This window comes from Chionomys nivalis, chromosome 19, assembly GCF_950005125.1.
Source record: "Chionomys nivalis chromosome 19, mChiNiv1.1, whole genome shotgun sequence".
Taxonomy (NCBI): domain Eukaryota; kingdom Metazoa; phylum Chordata; class Mammalia; order Rodentia; family Cricetidae; genus Chionomys; species Chionomys nivalis.
In genome coordinates, this window is record NC_080104.1 from 57583654 (window position 1) to 57610144 (window position 26491).

General features: G+C 44.0%; 1 protein-coding gene across 1 annotated transcript in view; it reads left to right on the forward strand.

The window, feature by feature from the left end:
- The first annotated feature begins 3446 nt into the window (after positions 1–3446).
- The window catches only part of Btbd9 (BTB domain containing 9), a 365934-nt gene continuing 342889 nt past the window's right edge, over positions 3447–26491 (forward strand). The window contains exon 1 of the mRNA XM_057794462.1: positions 3447–3589. The gene's annotated coding sequence lies outside the window, so the exon portion shown is untranslated. The remainder of the gene's footprint in view (positions 3590–26491) is intronic.

A 26491-nucleotide genomic window follows, 5' to 3' on the forward strand; every position in this document is an offset into this window, starting at 1 on the left:
GGAGGTCAAAGGACAACTTTGAAAACACTTTATTTTTTATATGTATGTATGAGCATTTGTGCTATATACATGTAGTAGTAATAGAATGACATGCAGAAGTCGGTTCTCTCTACCATGTGGGATCCCTGGCATTGAACTCAGGTCTTGCACAGCAATTGCTTTTCTGTATCTATTGATCCATTTGGCTGGCCCCAAAACATTCTTTTTAGAATGAGGGTTTTTTTTTTTTAAATTATAAAATCAATGCTGTCAGTAATTTAGAAAATAAGAAAATTTAGGTAATTTTCCCAATTTTATATGCAGAAAAGCTTCAAACTAACTTCTATACTTTGGATCTAGAATATTCTCTGAAGCTCATGTATCAAAGGTCCCCAGGGGAGCATCATTAGGAGGTGATGGGGCCTTTAAGATATAAGGCCTAGTGTCAGTCCTCAAATCAATAAAAAAATGTGCCCTTGAAAGGGATTGTGGGATCCTGGCCTTTTTGTTTTCTTTTTGCTTCCTGGCCATGAGGTGAGTGGTTGTGCTCCCACATACACGCTGTCACTCCACGGGCCTAAAGTCAAATGGATACCAGACTGAAGCCTCTACAACTGTGAGCGGCAACACACATGGTTATCTCAGATATTTTGTTAAGGTGACGATGAAAAACCACCACACCAGTGGAAAGAGATATGCATGTCAATCCACTCAGTAACAAATGCTGAGTGAGCAAATTTACTCAGGGCTTTGGGGCAGGGACACGAACTAGGAAACATGGTTACACAATTCAGTTATATAATTGGTATTGCCAATAAAGAGAGACACATCAGTTACCCAGAGTGGCCCAAGGATTTGTGACTTCCAACCTGGGCAGAAGAGTCTCTGGTGTTCACGGTAGGAACAGAGAGGAATCACACACAGACTGCTGAGCTGCGTAAGCCCTGTTTTCTAACACCCCTCCGTGTCAACAGGGAGTATGTGGTAGGAATGCTTACAGTACACGGGTTCTAGCATTGGGCATCCTGGCTCTATCACTTATTAATTTTGTGAGCTTGAGTAATTAAACTTTCTGTGATGTAGCTTTCTGATCTGTAAGTACTGTAATTAATAGTATTGCTTACCTCATCAGGCTCCGACAAGACTTGAATGAGCTAGTGCTGCCTGTAACACTGAACGGGATGCCTGGCACGTAGGGAGCATTACTGTTACAGTAAATGCTACAGTGGTGGATATTATATTAGCAGTGTGGAGAAAGAGCATTTAATCCATTTAGGACTCTGATAGAAGGCTTCTTAGAAAGGGACTGCCTGTCATGGTCTAAACTTCGGTCTATTAACTGTTTCAGCTTTCATTAGTCTACTATAGTATGCACACACCTTAACAAAAACCCCCAAACAAACACCCATTATGTCAACTAGCTAACTACCCACGTGTTTACCTCTCCTCCAAACTGAATAGCTTTGGTAACTGAGTCATAGCGATAGCTGTCTTGGTAGGAGCACAGCTTACACTAACTCCGAGTGTTTGGTGAAATGGCCTTAGTAGGTTTTTAAGGATGCTGCTATAAGCAACTCCGTCTAACATAAAAGTTGACATTGTATTTTTGCCTTGATTGATCTCATCCATGTGTAGGGCTTAACCTCCTCCAAACTTCAACTTCTCTCAGCTGTCACAGACCTGTGCAATTTGGCTTGGGCATTTTCCTCTAAATGTGGGGGGTCCATAGTCACAGTGCTGAGTCTGTGAAGCAACCTGATAAACTGTGATTTTTTTTTCCCTAGAGAAAGGAGAATGCACCAGGAAACTGTTGTCTTTATTGTTGACGGTGCTAGTTTCTTATGGTTATTGTGATCCACTAGCTTCCTGCCCTCTTTTGATCCATTTTCAAGGCTAACTGGGTGGTATCTTCAAATCTCTGTGGCCTCTGCTTCTCTCATATGCCCCTTCCCCACTTTGATGCTCTTGTCCCCAGCCCAGTGGGGCAATCTGGAGCATCTCATGTCCTCAACTGAACCATATCTGCAAACTCCTTTCTGTCACGGTAGATTATGAAGATGGGGGAGTGTGCCAGTGTGGGGAACGTTATTCTGTAAACCACAATTAACAAAGCTGGAATTGGGTATCACCCGTGGGCAGTTTCCTAATGTTAAACTCTAGGGTTTGCTTTGTATCCTTGCATTAGGCACCTTGAATCCACCACAACCTAACCGTTTCTTAAAGACTCCCCATGTACAGTTTGTTCTTTTAAATTTAACAACCGAGAAGTCAATTCTCCAAGGAAAAGTCAATTAGGGACATGTGTAGCAAATGCTAGATTTTATTCAATTAATGGATATCATTGCACATAAGATTTGAGAGGAGTGTGTTTCCCCAACCAGCGTATTCATTCACATTCCAACTCGTCCGTCTACCAGTCATCGGTCAGGAACCTCATTACGTAACTCAGTAACTCACGCACCTGAAGACACAAAGGCATCTTTCTTTCCATCTTGCCAAATGTTCTGCCCACTTATCTCGGCACCCGCATTAGAATCCTGGCGCTGGCCTCCATGTTTACAGTCCCACTCCCAGTGCCTTGGCGGTTCTGATCGCTTCTCTAGGATGCTACAATGGCCTCTAAATGGGAGTCCCTGGTCCAGCCCAAGCTGTTTCTGTTCATTTCCACTTCCTATTTAAGACGTCTCTGCTTGGAATTATCTTCCATCTTCAAATCCTCGTACCCAGATAAGAACCTAGCTTTCAAGGGAGACGACTCTCTAGTCTGTGACTTCGAAGTCCGCAGTTCCTGCTGTCCTTGCTCTACCGTCTCTTCTTATACGAAAGATGAAGTCTAAGGGTTCTACACATCTGGAAGTCCTGGGAGGTGGAATGAGGAGCAGTTATGGACGGGCTTCCGCCAGGGTCTTGAAATTAAAAGTTCGAATAAGACCGGGTTCTCTGGCAGCATCGCACATATTACCTCGTCTTAAATTCACACCTTTCCAGTGCAGGCAGGTTAGGTGGCATTTTTCACACTTACAGAACGAGGAAACTGAGTCAAGGGATTCCAAGCCTGGCCTTCATCGCACCTTAATTCTGTTAAAGACTCACTTGGTTCATTCTTTCTCAATGTAGAACTTTCTTGCACCCGGCAGATCGTCCCTCTGGTAGGCGACTAACTGAGGAAGGTTAAGGCTGGCTCTTACCGGCGCTCCGGCTCGTCCCCGTACGCAGTGACGTGACCGATGACGCTATTCAGTGACGTATGATGACGTAACTTACCCTGAGCCAGGTGCCGGCAGGGGAGCCACACCCTGGAGGGCCCAGTTTAGGAGGGACAGTGGCTCCGACGGGCGGAGACGCGCCGCAAGACCCCGCCTGAGGCGACCTGGGGCCCCGAAATCCTGGGTCCTACCGGCCCACGGTTGATCCGTTGCTAAGTGACGCCAGCGCGCAAGGCGCGTGCGCGGCCACGGCGGTGTGCGTGAAGGCGGGCGCGCGCCGCGACGGCGGCGGCGGGGAAGGCGGCGACCGCGGCGGCCGAGGGGGCGGTGGCCACGGGGCAGGGTCGCTGCAGGCGGAGGAGACGTGTGTGGCGGCGGCTAGGTCGCTGAGGAACATCGTCGGGGTGAGTCGCCGGAACCGCTCGGGGAAGGTGGGGCCTGCTGGCCGCACCTGCTGCGCGGGCCCGGGGCGCGGAGACGCGCGCCCCCCGCCGTACCCGCGCGCGCCGCTCCACGCCCCTCGGCCGCTGGTTCCGGGGGCGGGGACGGGGGCTGACGAGGGTCAGTTCCCGGGCCTGGCGCTCTGGGGGCGCGCTGGAGAAGGGTGCGGAGGGTCAAGGGATTGGATCCCGGGATGACGCTGCCAGTTTCCCTTCCACTGAGGGGGGGAGGAATTCGAAGCGGGAGCAGCCCACGTTCTTCAACAACCTCCGCGCCAGAACTAGAGATGCGAGTGTGCGAGTCTGACACACGCGGAAACGGGGACCCACGGGGTTGGGGGTTCCCAAAGTTTTGGGTTAGCCTCGAAGGGCTTCGTGTGTTCTAGCCTGGTGGGTCTCGGAATTGGAGCGTGTAGTTACGGGGAGAGTTAAGAGCCTCTGCCTACGCGAGATTCGGGCACACCCACAACCTGGGGAAGGCGACCTGTCAGTGTAGATGCTGGGCGGCCAACCTGTTGCCCGAACCTTCCGGCCTCACGTGTATGCCCACGTGCTTTCCTGACATTTTTATCCGGTGTTGGTACACATTTTGAAGCCAGAGGACCATACCCATCAAGTATTGTTACTTCCTGATAGACTCAAAACTGCTTATTTTTTCCGAGAACAGTGCTGTGCTTTGGGCCATTTCAAGGGCCTCGAGGGTAGGGCAGCCCTGCCTTTTGTGTTTGTTTTCCCTAGGTGCTTTGCAGGCTGTTATTTATCGTATGAAAATATAGATCACATTCCATGTGTGGGCTGGAATAGTGGAGCTGGAGGAAAAGATGCTGCTAGCCGTCCGTTGGTCCTGTCAGAGCTCTGGACTAGAGTGGGTTGGATGTGTGGTGGTTGTCCCAACCATCCTTGGGGAAGGAGGAGTAATGGAGACAAACCGAAGAAATTGTTTTTCCCTGTTACCTGTTAAAGGTGATGCTTAGAACCAGTGACAAGATAGGGAGCACTGATATTTAATCATGATTTATGCATAAAAGTCGAGTGACATAGCTTCAGTTTCCACCCAGGTCTACAATGCAGAGGTTCAGTTTTTTTAAACCAAGGCACTGTCAAGTATGGCATCTGAAATTCTCAGGTCTTGGAGTCGTAAAGCTTGCTCTGTAAAGGCGAATACCCAGGATTCACTGCTCTTCTACAAACTTTTAGGACTAGTGTCATCCGTTTTCTGTTTCTGCTGTGTCTCCTAGAAAACGGCATGCTACAGTGTAGACACAAAATGGTGAGAGCATCAACCTGTGCGTAAATGTGTTATCAGTACTTGATCAGTGTAGGAGAAATCTGGGCAAGAGGAGGTCAGCTAGGGAACTCTGGCAGGCAAAATTAGGACTGGCCTTTGGAAGAAGTGTAAAATTGGAATTAGGAAAGGATTAAAAAGCCTGTTGTGAAACTTTAGTGTGAATTTGTTCGTTGGGTGGTGGAGAGATGTTTTGAGGAGTCCTGCTTGGAGCAGAGAAAGTTTTCCACTGAAACAGTGGAGAAAATTAGCAGGCAGGAAAGGTGTTACAGACATCTATTAATAATAGGGTGGAGCCTGTGGCTAGTTTTTGTTAGCTTGGCACAAATTAGAGTCCCTGGGAAGAGAGAACCTCTACTGAGGAATTGCTTCCTTCAGATTGGCCTGTGTACCTTCTGTGGGGGGCATTTCTGAAGTGATAGTTGTTGTAGGAGTACCTCCCCAAACCCTGCAGAGTCACCCCTTGGCAGGTGGTCCTGGGTTGAAGGGAAGGCAAGCCAGTAAGCAGCACCTAGCTCTTGCCTTCAGGTTCCAGCCTTGGCTTTTCTTGATGATGGGCAATTAACCTGTAAAAATAAACCCTCTCCCAAGTTGGGTTTGATTAATGTTTTATCATAGCAACAGAAAATCAAACTAGAGCAGAGTCTGTTTGCGTGGGGGATGAGTTGGTATTCATCAGAATGAAGTCTAAGGCAGCAGTAAGTTTCAAGTGTTATTCTTTAAAAAAGAAAAATCTACTTTTTTAATTTTTTTATTTTTATTTATTTATTTATTTTGGTTTTTCAAGACAGGGTTTCTCCGTGTAGCTTTTAGAGCCTGCCCTGGCACTAGCTCTTGTAGACCAGGCTGGCCTCGAACTCATAGACATCTGCCTGCCTCTGCCTCCCTAGTGCTGGGATTAAAGGCGTGCGCCACCACTGCCCTGCGCAATCTACTTACTTGCTTCTTGAGATAGGGTCTTACCATATATATATATATATATATATATATATATATATATATATATATATATATATATCCCTGGCTGGCCTAGAACTTGTGTAGAGCATGTTGGCCTCTTACTTAGTACTTAGTATGATCCTCCTGACTCTGCTTCCAGGTTACCGGGAATATAGACAGATATGTGCCACTGTGCCATGCCTAAAAATAAATGTTATTCTTACTTAAAGGATATCTAGTTGAGCCAGGATCAGATTGCTATGTCCTTCAATTTTATTTAGTAATTGGAATAAATACTTAAGTCCTGTGCATTTGTCCTAGGTTGTCCGTACTGCATGGCTCAACCCCCAAAATCTACCTAATGGCTTTTGGCTGCTGTTCTGGACCTTTACAGAAATGATGAAACCAAAGTCGTCATCTGACCGTACTTAGTGACACAGTTTCCATTGAGATGATCTCTCTCAGTGCCCTGCTGAGCAGTAACTGCTGATCCTGTGACAAAAATACAAATAATGTTAGCTAGAAAGGGAGGCTGTCTGAAGAGAGAGACCGAGAACCGTTGACGAAAAGATCTGACAGTAATTACACATTGAGGGAGAGTATTAGATTATCTGTAATAAAAGTTTTGTTATTAGAAAGTTCTTGAACTATTTGTAGTGGCAGATACTTGCAATCTCAGCACTTGGAAAGTAAAGGCAGGAGGCTCAGGGATTCAACAAAGTCCTCTGCAACAGTGGTTTTGAAGCTAGCCAGGGCTCTGTGAGGTTCTCTTTCCTTCTTGTCCTCCCTTCCCACGAAAAGACAGAATTAAGCCTGGGGTTGAGTTGCTAAGTGAGATGTGTAACGTTACTCGGCAGACGTTACATTATTCAGCCACTCAGCAAATATTTATGAGGTGCTAGCTATAACTAGCTCTTCTGTCAGGTGCTGAGAGCACATAGATGAATGAGATGCTGTAATACATTTGGCATACAAGTGTTCATCAGAGACAATAGACTGTTATATGTTGTGATAAGTTAATCACTTTGAGAATTAATAAAGTGCCAGAGGAATTAACCATATTTGAGAAAACATTGATGTTGAAAGATGAGGAGAGAAGAGGATAGACGTTAGGCCTAAGGGTTAAATAGGTTTTTTGCTGTGTATGAGGAGGAAGGAAACTTTCTAGGTAGACAGTCTAAGAAATATTGCTGAACGTTAAAATTGGATGGTCCTTTTGGAAACGTCTTGAGTTGTTCCTTACCAGCTTAATGTGTGGCAGTAGAGATAGGATAGATACATTAGAGACAAATTATGAAGGGCTCTTTCATTCTATATGTGTGTGTGTGTGTGTGTGAGAGAGAGAGAGAGAGAGAGAGAGAGAGAGAGAGAGAGAGAGAGAGCGAGAGCGAGACGGCGATAGCCCTGGTTGTCTAAGAACTCATTATGTAGACAAGGCTGGCCTTAAACTCACAGAGATCCTCCTGCCTGTGCCTCTTGATTAAAGCAGTGTGCCACTCCTCCTGGCCCCCTCTATCCTAAGAAGTCTAGACCCACCGCTATTTAACTGGCAATGGAAAACCAAGGAAAGTAGATCAAACACATTGTCAGGAAGTAATCGGCAGTCCCACATAGGTTGCTTTAGTATGGAGAGGAGGGATGTGCTGGTTATCTCAGGATAGGAAAGTGGCATGGTTTAGAGTTCAGAAACATTTTAGTTGTTAAAAGTTTATAAGGGGAGGGAGAAAAGTTCAAGATGACATGCTTACTATGACCAAGTGGGTGATTATGATGCCGTTAAATTAGGAAGTAAAGGCGGGATGGTTTAAGTGTGAAGAGACAGTGCTGCTCTGTTAATCTTCAGGAGCTTATGGGGAGTTTCAGTAGACAGATCTACTGGGCAGGTAGTTCAGAGTTCTCCTTCAGAGTTGGAGAGGACCAGGGGCAGTGTAGTGCACAGATGACAGCCGAGACCACAGGAGTAGCAGCTTCCTAAGGAGCATATAGGATAGTCATTAACTTTGGGAACTTTGGAGGTAGGCCAGCTCCATATTGTACTATTTATGGGCTAAGGGACCTTGCACATTGGCTTTTTGTTGGAATTAAGGAATTATTGTGAAGACCGAATAATACAGTCTGTTCTTGGTATCAGCGCATGCCTTGCAACAGTAATAGTAATATATGTAGACGTAGTCAGTCCAACTACATAAACATAAACAAAAACGAAAACAGGAACTTGGAAAAGTAACAGGTGAGTCGGCATTTAAACTCAGGGCATTTCTTGGCCAGACCAGCTCTCACATCTGTTCAGTTTCTGTGAGGAAACACTGAAAACTAAAGAGTTTATAAACAACAGAAACTTGTTTCCTCACACTTCTAGATGTTGAGATGTCCAAGGTAGATTCTGTGGTGAGGGATGGTGTCTGTCTGTCCTTTTCTCCTTCTATAGGAACCTCAGTCCTGGAGTGACAGCAGAGGCCTTCATGTCTCATTGCCTCACAAATGCCCTGTCTCTTTACGCAGTTGCTCTGAGGATAACGTTTCCAATGTGTTAGTACTGGAGAACCTCAAAACCACGGCAGTTCCCAGACTTGAGCCTGCATCAGAAGTACATGGAGACCTTGGTAAAACCAGAAATGCAGGCCCGTTCTCTGTTTCAGAAGGAGCAAGTCTAGACTGGTCTTGAACCAAGTGCCCCAGTGATGTTGTGCTGGGGTCAAACTTGTAAACAACTGGCGTAGACCCCTGTGACTAGAAGAGGAATGAGCATGGCCATAAAGAAGATGTTGAACTTTTTGGAGAACCAGGGAGAAGTTGAGAGCAGAACCAGGATGTAATCGTTTCCAGACTGTAGGTCCATCACCTGAGTAGTTCCGTAGAGCTCGCTGTAGTCGTCGTCTCCAGAAGCTACCAAATGCCTGCTGTGTGCCAGTGTCTGAACAAACCCTGCGGGTGATTGTATGTCCTTCGCGCTGATTGCTCTCGTGTGTTCATTACTGTAAACGAGGATACTATTCTAATCGCACACAGAAGATAACGACAGAAAAGGTTTTAACAAGCCCGTGTGTAGCTTGTGCATCTGGCTTTGTGTTAGCTTCTTTCTCCTCACCCCTTTTCTTACTGTAGAAGAATGACGGTTCAGGTTGTAAAATCAGCTGGGATTTGTGGACTTGACACAAACGAGAGCCAGTTGGGAAGTAATTGAGGAATTGCCTCCTTCAGATTGATCGGTAGGCCTGTCTGCGGGGCCTATTCTTGACCGATAATTGACGTGGAGGACCCAGTCCACTGTTCTGTTGCCACCCCTGGACAAGTGGTCCTGGGTGGGATAAGAAAGTTGCAGAAGCTATGGAGGAAGCCAGGAAGCGGTGTTCTTTCAAGGTCTCTGCTTCATTTCCTGCCTTCAAATTTCTGCTGGAGCTCCTCCTCCAACTTCCCCCATTGATGGACTGTAAAAGGAAATAAACCCTTTCCTCTCCAAGTTGGTTTTAGTCAGTGTGTTACCACAGCAACAGAAAACAAGCTAGGTCCCAAAGTCACTGTGAGCGACGTGTGTCAGGATTCTCGTGTGCGTTCTCACTGTTAGGGAAGCAATAGTATACTCTTGGTTTCTAGAGAGTTTACAGAAAGTTGGATAAACTGTGGAAAGCTAAGGAAAGAAACAGGAAGTTTAATCATGGAAAGCAGGATGTAGAGGACTCTGAGTCTCGGGGCTGTTTGTGGATGTGCCTTAGGTCCTCTGTGTCACATGTACCAAGGACTTCTAGCATACAGCACAGATGTTAGAATTACTTCTCTTTTTTCTAATAGGAAGTGGAAAAGGAATTGTTTGTTCTCTTACTTGTTTTCTCTGTCAAGATATTAAGTAGTTGCTGACTCTCCAGATTTTGTGTGAAGCGAGAGGCAGGAAGAAATGATCATTGTTCTGGGCACATGAGCTGATTGTCAGTAGGCAGTGAATGTATGCACGTGTATGTTGTCGGGCATGGGGGGATGCCTGATTTTTCAAACATTCAGGTTATTCTTACAAGAACAGCGTATTGAGAACTTGAAGTTAAATTTATCAGCTTTTTGTATGCGAGGAGCCATGAAGAGTACAGATGTGTTTAGCTTTTTTTCTTTGCAATCCAATTTGTAATTTGGTGGAAGAGAGAGTGCAATTAGAGAAAGAAAATAGACTGCTACAAGGAATATGTTAAGCTTTATAAATATTGATTGCAGGCTAGGGACTTGTGCTTGTTGAGTAGGTAAGTGTTCTGTTTTGATTTCAATTCATAAGCCATTGTAATCTTTCAGAATTATAACAAGACTGGAACTGAGGATGTAGTTTTCTTGATGGAGGCCTTTGGAAGTCATTTAAGATCTAGCCATGCCTACCACGCATGAAAACCTGAGTTTGATCTCTAATACTGAATAAACTGGTCATGGTGGCACACAAGTGCCCAAGCCTGTACTCCCAGCACTTGGCCAGAAGCTAGAAGTTCACGGCCATCTTCAGCTCCATAGTGAATGAGAAACAAGCTTGGGATATGTGAGACCTTACCAAAAGTAAAAACAAAAAAACCAAGCCATAAATCTGGACATATTAGCCCTCCTGGGCTGCTTTTTGCATCTCAGTATGAGACATAAAATGATTCCAGTGGTGTGTGTCCTTGCAGTTCATGATTTGGGAGGCATACTCAGTGTGCTAGCCAGCTTTCTTTTACTGTGGTAAAACTTGACACAAGCCAACTTCATAAGAAAAAGGGTTATTTCGGCTTATAGTTAGGAGTTTTATGTCCACAATCGGCCACTCATTCCTTTTAGGCTTGCGATGTGTATTTGTGTTGGGGAAGCACAGCACAGCTAGAGAATCCAGGGTTCCACAGTCACTTTTGAGGGTATGGTCCCAATGACATGAAAGCTCCCACTAGGCTTCACCTCCCGAAGGTAGACTCCTGTCTTCTGCTAATCACAGACTAGGCGCCAAGCCTTAATGCATGGACCTCTGGAGGCTGTTCCAAATGCAAGACGCAGCATGCATGTAGGGAGAGTGCCTGGTACGGTTTGGATCTCAAATGTTTCCCAGAGTTCTGTTAATTCCGATGGCATTGTTGGAAAGTAGCAGATCTTTAGGTGGTAGGGACTGCTAGAAGGGATTTAGATTATTGAGCCATGCCCTTATAGAAGGTAGTTGGGGCTCCATCCCAATCATGTTTGTCGCTTTGCTTCCTAGCCACAGTGAGGTAAGTGCACCATGTGCTTTCTGCCGTGATGCACTGCTTCAGCACGGGTCAGGAAGGCAGTGGACCAGCCACTTGGTTAACTGAAACCTCTGCCACCACAAACGCATCTTTTCTCCTTTCGACTTCTCAGGCGTTTGTCACAGTGATAGAAAGCTGACTATTACAAGAGTCATTAACAGCTAGGGGCCATGGATCGAGTGGCAGTAATAATGTGAGGTGAGCCCTGCCCATGTATTCTTTAATTCTAATAATGATCTTGAAAACCTGACAACTATCCCCATTGTACTAACGAGCTGCGTGAGTTCCAGAATGGGGAACAATCAATCTGTCTGTACTTGGTAACCAGTGAGAGATGGCACTGAGTTTCAGCCCTAGGCTCAGACTCTTAATACCAATGCTTTTTTGAGTCAATGTCAACTCCTGTGTAGACTGAGGCTGCTTGTTCATTTCCCAGAACCCAGACCCGAATTATCACCCAGAAACTATATTAATTACAACACTGCTTGACCAATGACTTAGGTGTATTCCTACCTAGCTCTTCTATCTTAAATTAACCCATTTCTATTAATTTGTGTATCGCCAAGAGGCTGTGACCTACTGGGAAGGTTCCAGCAGCGTCTTTCTCCTTTGATAACTACATGGCGTCTCTTTGACTCCATCTACTTTCTCTCTACATCTCTGTTCAAATTTCCTACCTGGCTCTACTCTGCCAAGCCATTGGCTGAAACAGCTTTATTCATCATCCAATAAAAGCAACACTTACACAGAAGGACATCCCACATCGCTCCTGGTTTCAGCATGAGGTCCTAGCATGTGAATGTCCTGATGGACACACACACAGACACACATTCTGCAGAGTGTGCAAAAATTGCCAGACAGGTCAGAATCTTAGTAAATGCTTAAATGATTAAAGTTAATTTGATAAAATATATACGGTTAGAGAGGACATGTGCCTGACAGGCAGCAATGCTGATTACTCTATGAACAGTGCTATTTTTTGAATGATAAGTTTTATATAAGCATTTGGTTTTCTTTATTTCCAGGTACAACATGTTTTAGAGAAAGAACGGTAATTTTTCAAGCTAGTCAATAGCTTTTGAATTAAATTTAGAACTTATTTTTTTTTTAAATGGTGGTATGAATGAGAATGGCCCCATATATTTAGATGTTTGGTCCTTAGTTGGTGGAACTGTTTGGGAATGATTAGATGGTGTGGCCTTGTTGGAGGGAGCTTGTCACCGGGGCTGGGCTTTGGGCTTTACCATTACCAGTTAGTACTGCTGCCTCCTGCCTGTGGATTAGATACTACTGTTCTAGTGCAATGCTTGCTGGTCTCCCACTATGCCCTCTGCTGTGATGGTTATGGACTCACCCTCTGAAACTGTAAGCCCCCAATAAACTCTGTCTTTTATATATTGGCCAGGCACCCTTGAAATCTTATCCCAAACAATGTAATACTTGAGATTCAGTAGGTAATCTCTTTCTGTCTACATCACTTAATCCTTCTGTTGAAGTGTATATTAAGTCTTCACAAAATAAATGTGTTTTTTGTGTTGTAATGCAGTTGTTTTGATTTGGGTCCTAGCATTTTGACTGAGGTACTCTGATTCATCTTATTTTCTACATTCCTAGAAATACAGACTCTAATTATTATTATTATTTTTGGTTTTGGTTTTTTTGAGACAGGGTTTCTCTGTAGCTTTGGAGCCTGCGCTGGAACTAGCTCTTGGAGACCAGGCTGGCCTCGAACTCAAAGAGATCCACCTTCCTTTGCCTCCTGAGTGTTGTTGGGGTTTCTGTCCTACCTGTTCCTGCAGTCGTCAAGTCCCAAAGAAATCACATAGAGGTCTACATTAGTTAAAAACAGATTGGCCCATTAGTGTGGCTTGGTACCTTTTTTGGCGAGGCAGTCACATCTTGCTTGCTTTGTGGCTGGATCAGGACTGCGTCCTCTTCCCAGAATTCTCCTGTTTCCTTGACCCGCCTCTACTTCCTGTCTGATTGTCCTGCCTGTACTTCCTGCCTGGCTACTGGCCAATCAGTTTATTTAAAATATAATCGACAGAATACAGACCATTGTCCCACACCACTTCCCCCTCTTGCATGTATTAGTTGTACAAAACCATGGATTTCATGATGACTTTTTATCCATGCATAAATAAATTTTGCTCTGGTGCAGTGTTTCTTAGGTTTGCCTGGTTAGATCTTTTGGCAGGAACACCACAGTGTTCTTCAGTGCTTCCTTTTGAGATATTGTCCTCTTGTTAGCTTCAGTCACTTGGCTCAGCTGGGTCTGCTGGCCTCTCCACAGTGATGTGTGCGATGCTGTTTTTCTCATGTAATTAGTATCTTCTGAGGAGACTTTGAGACTGGACACCTGTTACTGCTCAAGCCTCCTACTACTTAGCATTCTTGGATAATTCTTTGCTGAATCATTGTTGACAAGGTTGTTGCCAAATGGAGATTTACCAATATCGTCATTTCTTTTACAATTATTGGTTGTTTCCCCCATTATCTAATTGGTTAGTTACTACCTTTGTGAGTTTGTATTCTTAGGCTGTTAAATAAGTCAGCATTCTTTATCCTCATTTATTAAATAAAATTATCCCAGATTTGAGTAATGGGAATCTTTTCAAGATGATGCTGTGTGTGCATTTCTGGCGTGTTCCCATGATTCCTGGGTGCCCTCTATTTTCTGACTCAAAATAGTCCAGGTCTGTCTGGTATTTTCCTTATTTTTGTCCTGGAATCAACTTTTTCTCCAAAGAACCCTAGCCATGCATACAGAAGCGATATTCAGTTTTAGGTATGACTGTAATTACCAGATACCCTTGCTTCTAGACTCTCTCAATAAATAGCTATTTAGACTGGTGTGTGTGTGTGTGTGTGTGTGTGTGTGTGAGTGACTTCTATATTTTTACTATATACTACAGGATCTCCTATACTGCAGGGTTTATTGTAGCTACTTGTTTTTCATATATGTAACTTCTTTCCCAAGGTACTAACATCTAGCTCCGTCTATCAACAGTTTATTCACCCATTTGCTTACTGCTAAATGTGCCCAGAAAGTAGATTTGAGATTGCTGCCTTGTACTTCTGTGAAAAAGAAGCTCACCTAATAGAGGGCAGCATTCTTTTTTAGTGTTAGCTGGAGGCTGTGTTCCAAACACTGTTCAAAAGTTACAGGGTGAGTTCTCCTGTCACTCCTTCCTTTGGTGTGGTCATGGTGTCCCCTTGAAATGAAGTCTTGTTTCATTTGATTGTGCTTCATGTTATGCTCCACTGTTCCCATTTTTGCTCATTTATTTATTTTTGACTGTGTGAATCATTAACATGGTTCCACAAAACCATGTTCATAAAGAATTGTCACTGTCTTATGGCCTTCTCACTGATTTGTCTTAACTTGTAGATAGTGAATTTTTTTTTTTTTTGCCTATCAAGATATTGTGATCTTGCATATACCCCACAACCACTATACTGTAGGATGTGTACATTGGAATTTGTTGAGACACATGGCATTCAAATCTTGAGCTTTAGTAGGTGGTAACAAACTGTTTCCCATTGAAATAGTTGTGTTTTGAGCCTTGATATCAACAGTGTGAAAACCACTAATGAAGCCTAATGGTACTGATGCTACACCATTTTCCATACCTTGCTGAAGTCTAGAGGTGAAAGGCAGTCTAATGGAGAATATTGGTAATATCTCATCTGCGCCAACTCATTAACTATTTTAAAATCACTTTTGCAGCAGGTGATAGATGAGTTTTGTACAAAATACCAACTGGTGTAGAAGTTTAGATTAAGTTTGTAATCTTTACCCCACATTACAGTTCCTGTGCTATCATTGGCTCACTGATTGATTCAACAGAAATTTATCAAGTACTTCTTTAATGCCAAGGACACCTCTAGTGTTTGAATATAGAAATGAACAAAATAGGCCAAGAACTGCCTTTGGAATATCCATTCTGCCGGGAGATTGTGACTGGGAATGTAAAGGTGCTTGCTGCCAAGCTTGACAACCTGAATTTGATTCTTGGAATCCACGTGGTAGAAGAGAATTGACTCCCAAAAGATATCTTTTGACATCCAAGAACACACCATACCCCATTTCTTTTCTGTTTTGGTTTTCTGAGACAGGGCTTTTCTGTGTAGCCTTGACTGTCCTGGAACTCACTCTGTAGACCAGGCTGGCTTTGAACTCAGAGAGATCTACTGCCTCTGCCTCCTGGGTGCTGGGATTAAAGGTGTGCGCCACCACTGCCCTGGAGCCCTATTTCTAAATAAATAAACATAGAAAAAATAATCAATTAGACATTTAAAATTTAATTTCACAGGGCTGGGACATAGCTTAGTGGTAGAACACTTGCTTATTAGTAAGTATGTAGACATGAGCAGTAACAAAAAAAGGAGAAAGAAATAGCCTATGTAAATATAGCATGTTTCATTGTTTACTATTCACTTTAAAATATTTTAAAGGTAAGAATGGATTCTATCTTGGAGTCTTCATACATATGTTGTTATCGTTACTCTCATTTGCTCCCCTTCTCCACTGCTCTCCAACATGACCCCTTCCTGCTCTGATTAGTTTCTTTTCTGATTTGTCTTCTGCTTCTGCTCCTATTGTGTTTATTACCCTTGATATTTCCTACCTCTGTTAAGACCTCTTCCTTTCTTCTCATGAGCCCGTTTCTAGTTTTTTTGACCTACAAATATATATATATATTTATATTATATTACATTATATTTATATTATATATATATATAAAACATATAGTTAAGATTCAAGGGAAAAATGCAGTGTTTGTTTCTCCCTTGTGTAGCTTATTTTGTTTAATATGACGATTTCCAGTTGCATCCATTTTCCTGCAAATGTCATGATTTCTTTCTTCAGGGCTGCAGAAAGTCCCATTGTGTATATGAATCACATTTTCCTCTGTTGCTGGACATCTAGACTGGCCTATTCCTGTCTACTGTGAACAGTGCTGCAGTGTGTGTGGGTGTATAAGTGTCTCTGGTATGCTTTACACTCCGAGTTGTAGAGCTAGGTCATATGGTTGTTTTAGTTGATTTTCATTGTAGCTGTACAAGGTGCCCACCAGCAGTGAATAAAGGTTTCCCTTCTTCCACCCCCATCCTCCCCTGTGATTTCTTTTTTTTTAAATTTATTATGTATACAGCCTGCATGTATGTCTGCACACCAGAAGAGGGCACCAGATTTTTATCATAGATGGTTGTGAGCCACCATGTGGTTGCTGGGAATTGAACTCAGGACCTCTGGAAGAGCACTCAGTGCTCTTAACCTCTGAGCCATCTCTCCAGCTCCTCTCCCCTGTGATTTCTGTTCATTGTTTTCTTGATTACTGGGGTAAGATGAACTGTCAAAGCATTAATTTCCCTGATGACTAAAGATGGTGAGCACATTTAAAACTCTTTATTGGCAATTTGTATTTTCTCTCTCTTTTTAAAAAATATTTATTTTATGTGTTTTAGCTTATATGTATATCTGTGTGAGGGTGCTGGATCCTGGAGTCACAGAGAGTTGTAAGTTGCCATATGGGTGTGGGGATTGAACCCAGGTCTTCTGGAAGAGCAGTCAGTGGTCTTAACTGCTGAGCCATCTCTCCAGCCCCTGTATTTTTTCTTTTAAGACCAACCTGTCTGTTTAGTGTGGGAGCCTGTTTATTGGTTAGTCAGATGTATTTTGTGTTTGTTTAAATTGTGCAGTTCTTTATAGATCCTGAATATTAAATCCCTGTCTGATGTGTAGTTGGCAAAGTTTCCTTTCTTCTTGTTCTTATCCTTCAGACTTTCTCTTTATTCTGTGGGTTGTTTCCTTTGCTGTGCAGAACTTTTTAATTTAATGTCATCTCACTTGTCATTTGGGACTATCTCCTGCTGGAGTCTTGCTCAGAAAGCCTTTGCCCATGCCTGTATGTGGAAGCGTCTCATTGATGTTTTCCTCTGCCGGTTTCGCTGTCTCAGGTCTTACATTGGAAATCAGGCGTTCCTTTATTAAAGAGGCTGGGTGTGGTGCTTTGAATGGTGTTGGTCCCATAGGCTCATATATTTGCATTGTTAGTCTCCAGTGGTGAGCTGTCAGGGAAGGGGGAGGAGGTGTGCTAGAAGGGATGTGTTGTTTGGGTGGGTTTTGAGGTTTCATAAGCCCACAACAGGCCCAGTCAGTCAGTCAGTCAGTCAGTCAGTCAGTCAGTCAGTCTGTGTCTCTTTGTCTGCCTCTATCTCTCTTTCTGTCTCTGCCTACTGCCTATGACCAGGAATGTAGAACTCTTAGCTACTTTTCCAGCACTAAGCCTGCAGACATGCTTCCTGCCATGATGATGATGGGACTAAACCTCTGAAACGGTAAATGAGCCTCCAATTAAGTGCTTTCCTTTATGAGTTGGTTTGGTAATGGTGTCTCTTCACAGCAATAAAAACACTAAGACACTGGGTTTCTTCAGTGTTTGTTTTTGGCAGCTTTGAAAAGTTTTAGTAACTTTAACTGTGTTCATTTATTTAGATAAAAGTAAGAAGGGCAATAAAAAATAAAAGTGTAAAGGTGTTTTATAAAAAGTCAATACAGCAAAATCAAAATACTCCTAAGTGTGGAGAAAAGGAAAAGGGAGAAAACTAAGGGTCAACAAAGAAACTAAGGAACAGAACAAACATCTAAAAATAAAAAAAGTAAACTAAATTAGATGAATGGGAATAACAATAAATTTCTGAAACTTTTTTTAAAATCAGATATAATAGAGTAAACGTAGAGAAAAGTAAATCACACAGTGGGAAAAATGGGGTGGTGAAAATGCTGCTTTCTGAGCCTTCAGAAATTGGAGGCTGCCAGTTACACGCATGGAAGGGGTGAGGTCCGCTGAGTACCTGGGCTCTTGTTCTTTAACTTGTGTACCTGCTCAGTGGATTCTCCAAGTGTCTGGCATTGCTTTCCTTGTTTGTGTAACAGGGCCTCTGCTGGCCACACTTAGCTCTGCATTCTGTATGCTAAGCAGCTTTCTGCAATGACTCCAAAGGTCTGATCCCTGTGTGGCTACTTTGGCTGAAGGATGTCTCCCAGGTTCGTTGTGACTAGAACAGCCACAGTACTGAGACCAGTAGGAGCCTAGGAATCCTTCCATGCTTCCAGGCCTCCTGGATTAGCAATACCTTGTTAGAGGGATGCTACTATGGGTATTGCCCATAGTATAGCCCACCTTCACAGTCCTCAGGACCACAGCCACAAAAGATAGGTGACCACAGAATTTTATCCATCCTCTGGCCTTAGGCCCAGAGCTATCAAACTTCAGGGTAATTCTGAGTTGCTGAGATCTGTACCAGGCTATTGTGGTTGGCTCTGTCTCCTCCTGTGTACTTCCTACCATGAGCAGGAGTTTCCTGCCAACTTTGGCTTGTCGGGGTTTAGCTCTGACTCTTTACAGCTGCTTCTCTGGTGTCTTCAGCCAGGGGCTAAGGCAGAGGGCAAGGTGAGACCCCGTTTCTCTCTCAGCAGCCTGGCTGCTACCCTCTAAGGGAGACGATGGGACTTCTCTTGCTGTTGACTTATGAGTGGAGCCCTTGTCTCCCCAGCACTGCAACGGATTCGAGGCTTGTGGAGGGCTGTGGGCTTGTCCCAGGGTAGGGCCGCTCAACCTTGTTGGTTTATCCTTTTGGGAAAGGCTATCTTCAGTCTTCTCTTCACAGCTTGGTTTTTGTTCTTTGTTTCCGTAGGGATCTCTGAAGTGTTTCCTCTGTTCCTTTCCTTGGGATAAATTCTTGACTCTCTTGCTCCCAGCTCACACCTAGGTTGTTTTCTTTTTACTTTTGTCTTTGAGACAGGATCTTCGTATTTCTGACTGTCCTTAGATCCATTCCATAGTTGAGGATGACTGAGCTGATTTCTCTCTAACCTCCTTCCTGTTCTTAGCATATGCACCACTTTTCTATACTGCTGCACCTTGGAGGCTTTCCATAGCAGTGCATTCATGCCTTTCGGTTCCATGCCATGGTTTTCTTACTACAGGTTCTTACAGGTTCGTAAATAAGCTGATTAAAAAAAAAAGATTTATATATATATATATATATATATATATATATATATATATATATTTTTTTTTTTTGCCTGCATGTATCTGTGTGAGGATGCCAGACCCTCTGGAACTGAAGTTACAGACCGTTGTGAGCTGCCATGTGGGTGCTGGGTCCTCTGCAAGAACAGTCATTGCTCTTAACTGCTGAACCATCTCCTCAGCCCTAAATAAGCTAATTTTGATTACGGGAAAATATGTAATAGTAGTATTATTTAAAATCTCCGATTTAGTTCATCAGTCCTTTATTTTATTTAGCCACCACAATTACGAGGCATCTCTCCTGCATCCAAAGTACCACCATCAAAGCATCTTTCCATATTTGTAATTGTTGGTGTACTTGGCGTTATGGTGAAAATACTGCTTGCCAGAGCCCACTGAAAAAGGACCTTGCCTATGTAGGGGGTGAAAGGAGTATGTGTATCTGTAGGGGCAAGGCAGGTAACAGTATGCAGCCATAACTCTTGTTTTTGGAATAGAAAGTGAGAGGCAAGGCATCCTCAGAGAGGAGGTTAGGAGTGTGTTGTCTGTAACTGTCCTCCAAGCCAAGGAACCAACACCCTGGGGAGTTAATTTGTGTTTTCTTGAAAAAGATTCATCCTAGCTGGGCTTGTTGTCTATGTTTATCCCCTGTTGGAGGGGTGGGAGGATCATGTGAGTATCTGCAGCTCCTTACCAGATGACACATGACACGGGTGTAGAGGATCAAGCAAGCTTATCCCAGGGATGGGCATTTATCTCTCTAGACTAAGCAGGTTACCTTTCTTTCTTGCAAAAGAATATGCTGGGCCACCCCCAGGAGCCAGCTGTGGTGGGTGGAGAGGCCACAGCTGCAGCTATCACCACAGTGCTCACCCAGTTTCTCTGGCCCAGCGAACCGTCTACATAGCAGGTGCAGCAGGAGAGAATGGGGTCTCATTCCTTCTTGGCCCTGAGCAGGGCTGATCAAAGTGATCCAGGGATGGAGAAATGCAGGGTAGGCTCTAAGGAAGGGGCTGGAAGTGGAATGACTCAGAATGACTGGAGAACTAAGTTAGTGCTTTCTATTCATGCTACTGTACCAACAATGGATCTGTGGAGGAAACAACTGATGCTGGTGGATGGAACCTTCTCCTGCTGTGTTAGATCCTACTCCTATTTGATTTGAGTCTCTTCTTCATTGTTAGCTTTTTATTTCATCGCCCAACACTTCCTGGAAACATGACAGTGAACTTTGAAAGCTCCTCACCAGGGCTGTCTCCACAGTCCCACCAGGTATTAGGTGGAGGTGGCTCATTTTAAGGGTGTACTTGAAACAAGTATGGAGAATTAGTTTGCAAAGGATACAAAAACCAGGTGTTGCTATGGCATTCTTGGGAGATTGAGTTGGGTAAGGTACAAGTGATATTTACCTAGGTGACTGGAAAGGTTTGTAGTATCCTGTGCCTGCAATGCTAGTGAGCACACAAGAGGTAGAAGTGGATGCTCCAAGAAGCCATAGGTGGTTAACTGGGAATCCCAGTGCTAGGAGTGGGTTACCTCCCTGGGAGGCCCTAGAGGCCCCTAAAACAATAAGACTATTGCTGTTGTTGTTGGATGCATGCCAGAACTGAACAGTAGATCTGTTCTTGAAGAGGTTGTATGCTTGCTTTGGTTGTAGGACTTGAAGAAACAAAGCTAGGAGTGGGTTGGAAGTGTCTCCTCTCTGTGAGTTAGCTCCCCTAGTGAATTAAGCTCAAAAGTCCTACTCAGCTGTGTGTCCTGCATGCTTCTGTTGGAAGTGCTAGAGATGTGCCAGTCTGTGCAGTAGTGGGGTGAAGGGGTCTGGATAGAATCAGTTTTGTTGACTTCCCCTGGTTCCCAGGGGGAAATTTGCATACCGTACTGGAACCTTAGAAAAGACCCCGTGACCAGAAAGTCATAGGGAGAAGCAACTTATATTACTTGGCTAACTGATGTACTCACTAAGATGCTTTCCACATTTGTGTTTACAATTATAGGTTATTACTGTAGACTGCACTTGTTTTGGTATTTTTTTCATTCCCCATTTTTTTTCCTTTTCCTTGCTTGTGTTTTGTTGTAGAAGACATACCCCCATGATTTGCCAACGTCCACTTTCTTGAGACAGAAATGATGAAAGAACATGAAGGTTTGATACCTCGCTGGTATTGGAGGAGGATATCAGACATCTGTGTCACCTCTTTCCAGTCTCAGGGACTTTGTAGAAGAGAGGGGTGCAGAGAGAATGTAAGCCAGAGGAAGGGGTAGAGAGTGTTTTGCTGTGCCAGCTGGTAAAAGAACCATCCCAGCTGGGCTTGTTGACTGTGCACATCTCCTCATGGAGGGAACCATCCCAGCTGGGCTTGTTGACTGTGCACATCTCCTCATGGAGGGAACCATCCCAGCTGGGCTTGTTGACTGTGCACATCTCCTTATGGCGGGGTGGGAGGATCATGAGACCCTCACCTAAGCTGCTCCCTTCCACTTGTTATGCAACTCTGTCTTAATTACACTTGGTCCCTGGGAGGGGCTGGGAGTATATAGGCTGGGAAGACTAGGGCAGGGGCCTCTGATGTGGGATTTCCCTCTGTATGCTGTGAATACCATTGGTTAATAAAGAAATTGTCTTGGCCTGTGATAGTGCAAAAGAGTAGAGCTAGGCGGGGGGGGGGGGGAGGGGGAACTAAACTGAATGCTGGAAGAAAGAAGGCGGAGTCAGTGAGAAGCCATGTAGCCCGCTGCCAGAGACAGACACACCAGAACCTTGCTGGTAAGCCACAGGCACGTGGTGATACACAGATTAATAGAAATGGGTTAAATTAATATATAGGAGTTAGCCAATAAGAAGCTAGAGGTAATAGGCCAAGCAGTGATTTAATTAATACAGTTTCTGTGTGGTTATTTCGGGTCTGGGCAGCCAGGAACAAACAAGTGGCCTTCTTCCTACAGGCCTCCATCCCTGCTTCCGTGGGGTAACTCTTCCTTGCTGGGTGTCTTGAGTTCTCTATTGCTGTGCTAAGACTCTCTGATATGGAACTTATAGAAGAAAGAGTTTATTAGGTTTATAGCTTCAGAGGGTGAATCATGGCGGGGAGCCTTAGCTGAGAAACCTTAAATTTGATCCACAAGCAAGAGAGGAGGGAGCGAGGGGTTGAGGGAGTGACCCACTCCTAGTGGCATACCTCCTCCAACAAGGCTACAACTCCTAATCCTTCCAAACATGTTCACCAGCTCTGGACCAGGCCTTCAAATACGTGAACCTGGGGAGTAGAACATTCTCATTCTAACCACCATGCTGGGTAAAGACTTTTTCAGAGCAGCTTTGTGGGGAAGGAGCACCCGCACCACTGTAAGGAACCTAATACCCGCATAGTTTCCCCGAGTGCGCTTTGTGGGGAAGGAGCACCCGCACCACTGTAAGGAACCTAATACACTCATAGCTTCCCCGAGTGCGCTTTGGTGGGATCCCTTGGTTTGTCTTGGAACCTTGGGAGGGGAGTGGATATTGTTTTTCTCCCTCTGGGAAGGACTTCTAGCAACAAGGGGTAAGTGGGGGCAACATATGCTCTGTTTATCAGCCATGGCCTTGTGTGGTAGTCTAATAACGGGTCAGCGTCAGTTGTTAGGGTGTTAAGTACTTACTGGTTTGTCCTGGGCACTGGTAGGTTGCTTTAGACATTGTTACCCATGGGATAATCACAGGACAGGTGTGGAAGTCCAGAGGCCTGTTTGACTCCCGATTTTTATCTGGAGAATTGTTACAGAAGTGTCAAGCAGAGGAATGACAGTTAATCTTGATTTCGTGTTGATTATTCTGCAGAGTAGAAACGAGCTTGAGACTGAAATAGGATGCAGAAGGATAGTTGGGAAGCTGTTGAAGCTGTCTTGATGAGCTATGTCTGAAACCTGACTACGTTATAAAGCAGATGTCGGTCACTTTTGTTGTTGCTGTGACTAACGCTGGACAAGAGGCTATTTAAGGGAAGAAGTATTTAGTTTGGCTCACAGTTTGAGGGAGTCGTCTGTCATGGTTGAAAGGTGTGGTGGTGGAAAGGGAGGCTGTACATTCATGTCTAGGTAGGTCAGGGAGCAGAATCCCAGGGTTAATGTGACTTTCTCCTTTTCTCATTTTTTTTCCAATTTTTTTTATATTTATTTATTATGTATACAATGTTCTGTCTGTGTGTATGCCTGCAGGCCAGAAGAGGGCACCAGACCTCATTACGATGGTTGTGAGCCACCATGTGGTTGCTGGGAATTGAACTCAGGACCTTTGGAAGAACAGGCAATGCTCTTAACAGCTGAGCCATCTCTCCAGCTCCCTCCTTTTCTCATTTTTAACTCATTCCCAGACCCTAGGCCATGTATGGTACTGAACCACATTCAGGGTGAGTCTTCTGTCTTCAGTTCAGCCTCTCTGGCAACACCTTCACAGCCATATCCAGACTTAGCTCACTAAGGCTAGAAGCACTTCTCAGTCTAATGTGGTTAGAATGGTGATTCTCCATCACAGTGGCATAGGAGTGACGAGGACACACATACTTAGACAATTAAGTCAGGACTAATTAGGTATTGTGGGACCAGGGGTCGTAGTCAAGGGTTTCTTAAGGTCTGTATGTAGCAGGGTTTATTTTGTGGTTTTACTGTGTGTTACAATGAAGGCACTGGAGGCAAATGTCCTTTATTAAGAGATTAGTTTAGTGTTGAGTAGTTGATTTGAGGTGCCTAGAGGGACATGTGTTGGCATCATACTGCAGGCATACGAATCTGTACAGAGGGATTTGGGGTTCAGAAGAGAGGTAGAGAGATCTGGACTAAAGAGAGAGATTTAGAGCTACAGAGTGAAATCTGGAGGCAAGGCCACTCTGCAGAACAGAGCTCTCACAGAGGAAGTAGTGACAGAAGAGACAAGATGCAAAAGAACCAAGAGGGGAGCTCACAGGTCAAAGGGAACAGAGCATTTTAAGTAGGGGGGGAGTGGGGCCACCTTTAATCCTAGCACTTGGGAGGCAGAGGCAGGCAGAGATCTCTGTGAGTTTGAGGCCAGCATGGTCTGTAGAGCGAGTTCCAGGACAGCCAGGACTACACAGAGAAACCGTTGTGAAAAACTAAAACAACCCACCAAACAAAAAAGGCCTGCTCTAGAATCAGTGGTGCAGAAAAATTCAGACAGGTGAGGGAATGTGACTCTAGAACTTACTTTCCTTTGCATATTCCAGGGTCAGCCACAGAGCAGCTGTGGACTTTGACAAATCACTCCATTTTTAAAAGCTGTTAAAAAAGCTCTCTCTGTGTGTGGAGTATGCATGCATATACACAAATGTGTAGTTACATCTGTCTATGTATATCTGTGTAGAGGCCAGAGGTTGATTTCATATGTCTTAGTCTATTGCTTTTTGCCTTTTTCTTTTAGACCAATGATTGTCAACCTTCCCAGTGCTGCAGCCCTTTAATATGGTTCCTCATGTTGTGATGACCCTAACCATAAAATTATCTCATTGCTACTTCGTAACTGTAATTTTGCTACTATTATGCATTGTAATATAAATATCTAATATGGGACCCAAAGGGGTCATGACTCACAGGTTGGGACCCACTGTTTTAGGCAGTGTCTCACTGTTTATACTAGACCAGCTGGCTAATGAGCCCCAGGGACCTGCCTGTCCCACTACCCCACACCCTGGTGCTGAGGTTATAGGTGTACACTGCTAAGCCTGCCTTTATGTGGGTATTAAGGGGATCCGACACTTTCCCACTGAACCAGCTTCCTAGCACCCTGGTTATGATTATTCTTCTCATGTCTATTTCCCAGGTATTAGTAAGTATTTATCTTATTTGGGCACAATTGAAGGCTAATAAGGGAATTTTTCCTTTCTCAATGAATTAGTAGCTTAATAGTAACATTGTCAGGTTATACAGATGTAATAATTTATTTTCCTATCACAAAGTGAGTTCTCATTTTGTATGTGGCTTTAGAAGGTTAGTGTAAAATAAATCAAGTAAATAGATTTGATGACAGGCCTTCCATCAGTTGTTATTGGGCATGGGCACATGGGCCGAGAGCCATCTGTCGGACTGTGTGATGATGTTAGTGTGTTATAGGTTAAATGCCTAGTGTTTTATTAATTTAAGAAGCACTTTGGCATGTGGCCTTTAAAGTCACGTTATTATCATAAATCTCGATTACGGCAACAAAACATATTTACTATGGTCAGCTTCACAGCTGGGGTGAACTATTTTATAGCACGTGTAATGAGCTACTAGATGATGGTGACTCTTTGCTCCATCTGAAGAATTTGAGCTGGGAAATGAATTAGCAGCTATAAAGGTCTATGTAATTGTGAAAATTAATTTCAAGGAATAATGTCATGTGTCCTACGAGTACTTCCTTAATAATTGAGGAGGACATTGAAAAAATGGAAGTTGTGAGGTTTTCCAACCTCTTTAAGTTCATTTTGTAAAAAGAATATAATAAAATATAATGCTAATATGAATCTTCAAAGATATGCTTCCCCACATGATATGAAGAAAAAGAAGAAAAGAATTGAAATTGAGCTGGCAGAATAACTTGGAGGATAGAGCACTTGCCATTGAACCTGATAGGTTTGGTCACCTCCTGAAAGTTGTCCTCTGTCCTCCGCTTGCATTCTGTAGTGTGTATGTGATTCCTCCATTAAATAATTAGAAATTAAAAAAATAAACAGTAAACAAATAGCAGGTTTTTGAAGATGATTCAGACACATGTTGTACGGCTGCTAGAGACCTGAAATGACAAGAGGAGACAGTGGATGACATCGTAGAAAACCCAGTAGTGCTGCACGTCCTGGCATGGACATGTGCGAAGGCTGGAATGGGTTGGCAAAATCAGTGCTGCAGTGGATATTCTCTTGTGGGGGCACAGTAGTCAGTCATTGCTTGGCATCTTGCTTGGGAGGAGCTGAGAGCATTCACAGGTGGAATGGATCTCAGAAAACTTGAAGCCCTTTTATTTGTAAGTGAGGTTACTGTAGGCTCTAGTTGTCCGGGGTCCAGGCTAAGGCCCGTTTATTACACTACTGTGGGACAGCAGTTGATTCCTCTGCCTCGGGTTGCTTATATTTTTTGAGTTATGTGCAAAGGAAATGCCCTGGAAACACTCAGGTTCCAGTGTGTGTGTGTATGTGTGTAAGTGGACCTGTTCTCTAGGTTGCTTCATCAACCCCGAGTTACCAGTGTTGGTTTCTGCTGTCCATCTTTGCACCTAGCTGTGTCCTTTTCTTCATCATGTGCTACTGTGGTGGTGGTCATCACAGTAGTGTGTGAGGTTTGTGTGCTGGGAAGGTCGTGTTTTCTGTTACCTACACTGTAGAAAACAGGAGGGGGGTTTAGGCCAGTGAGGTGG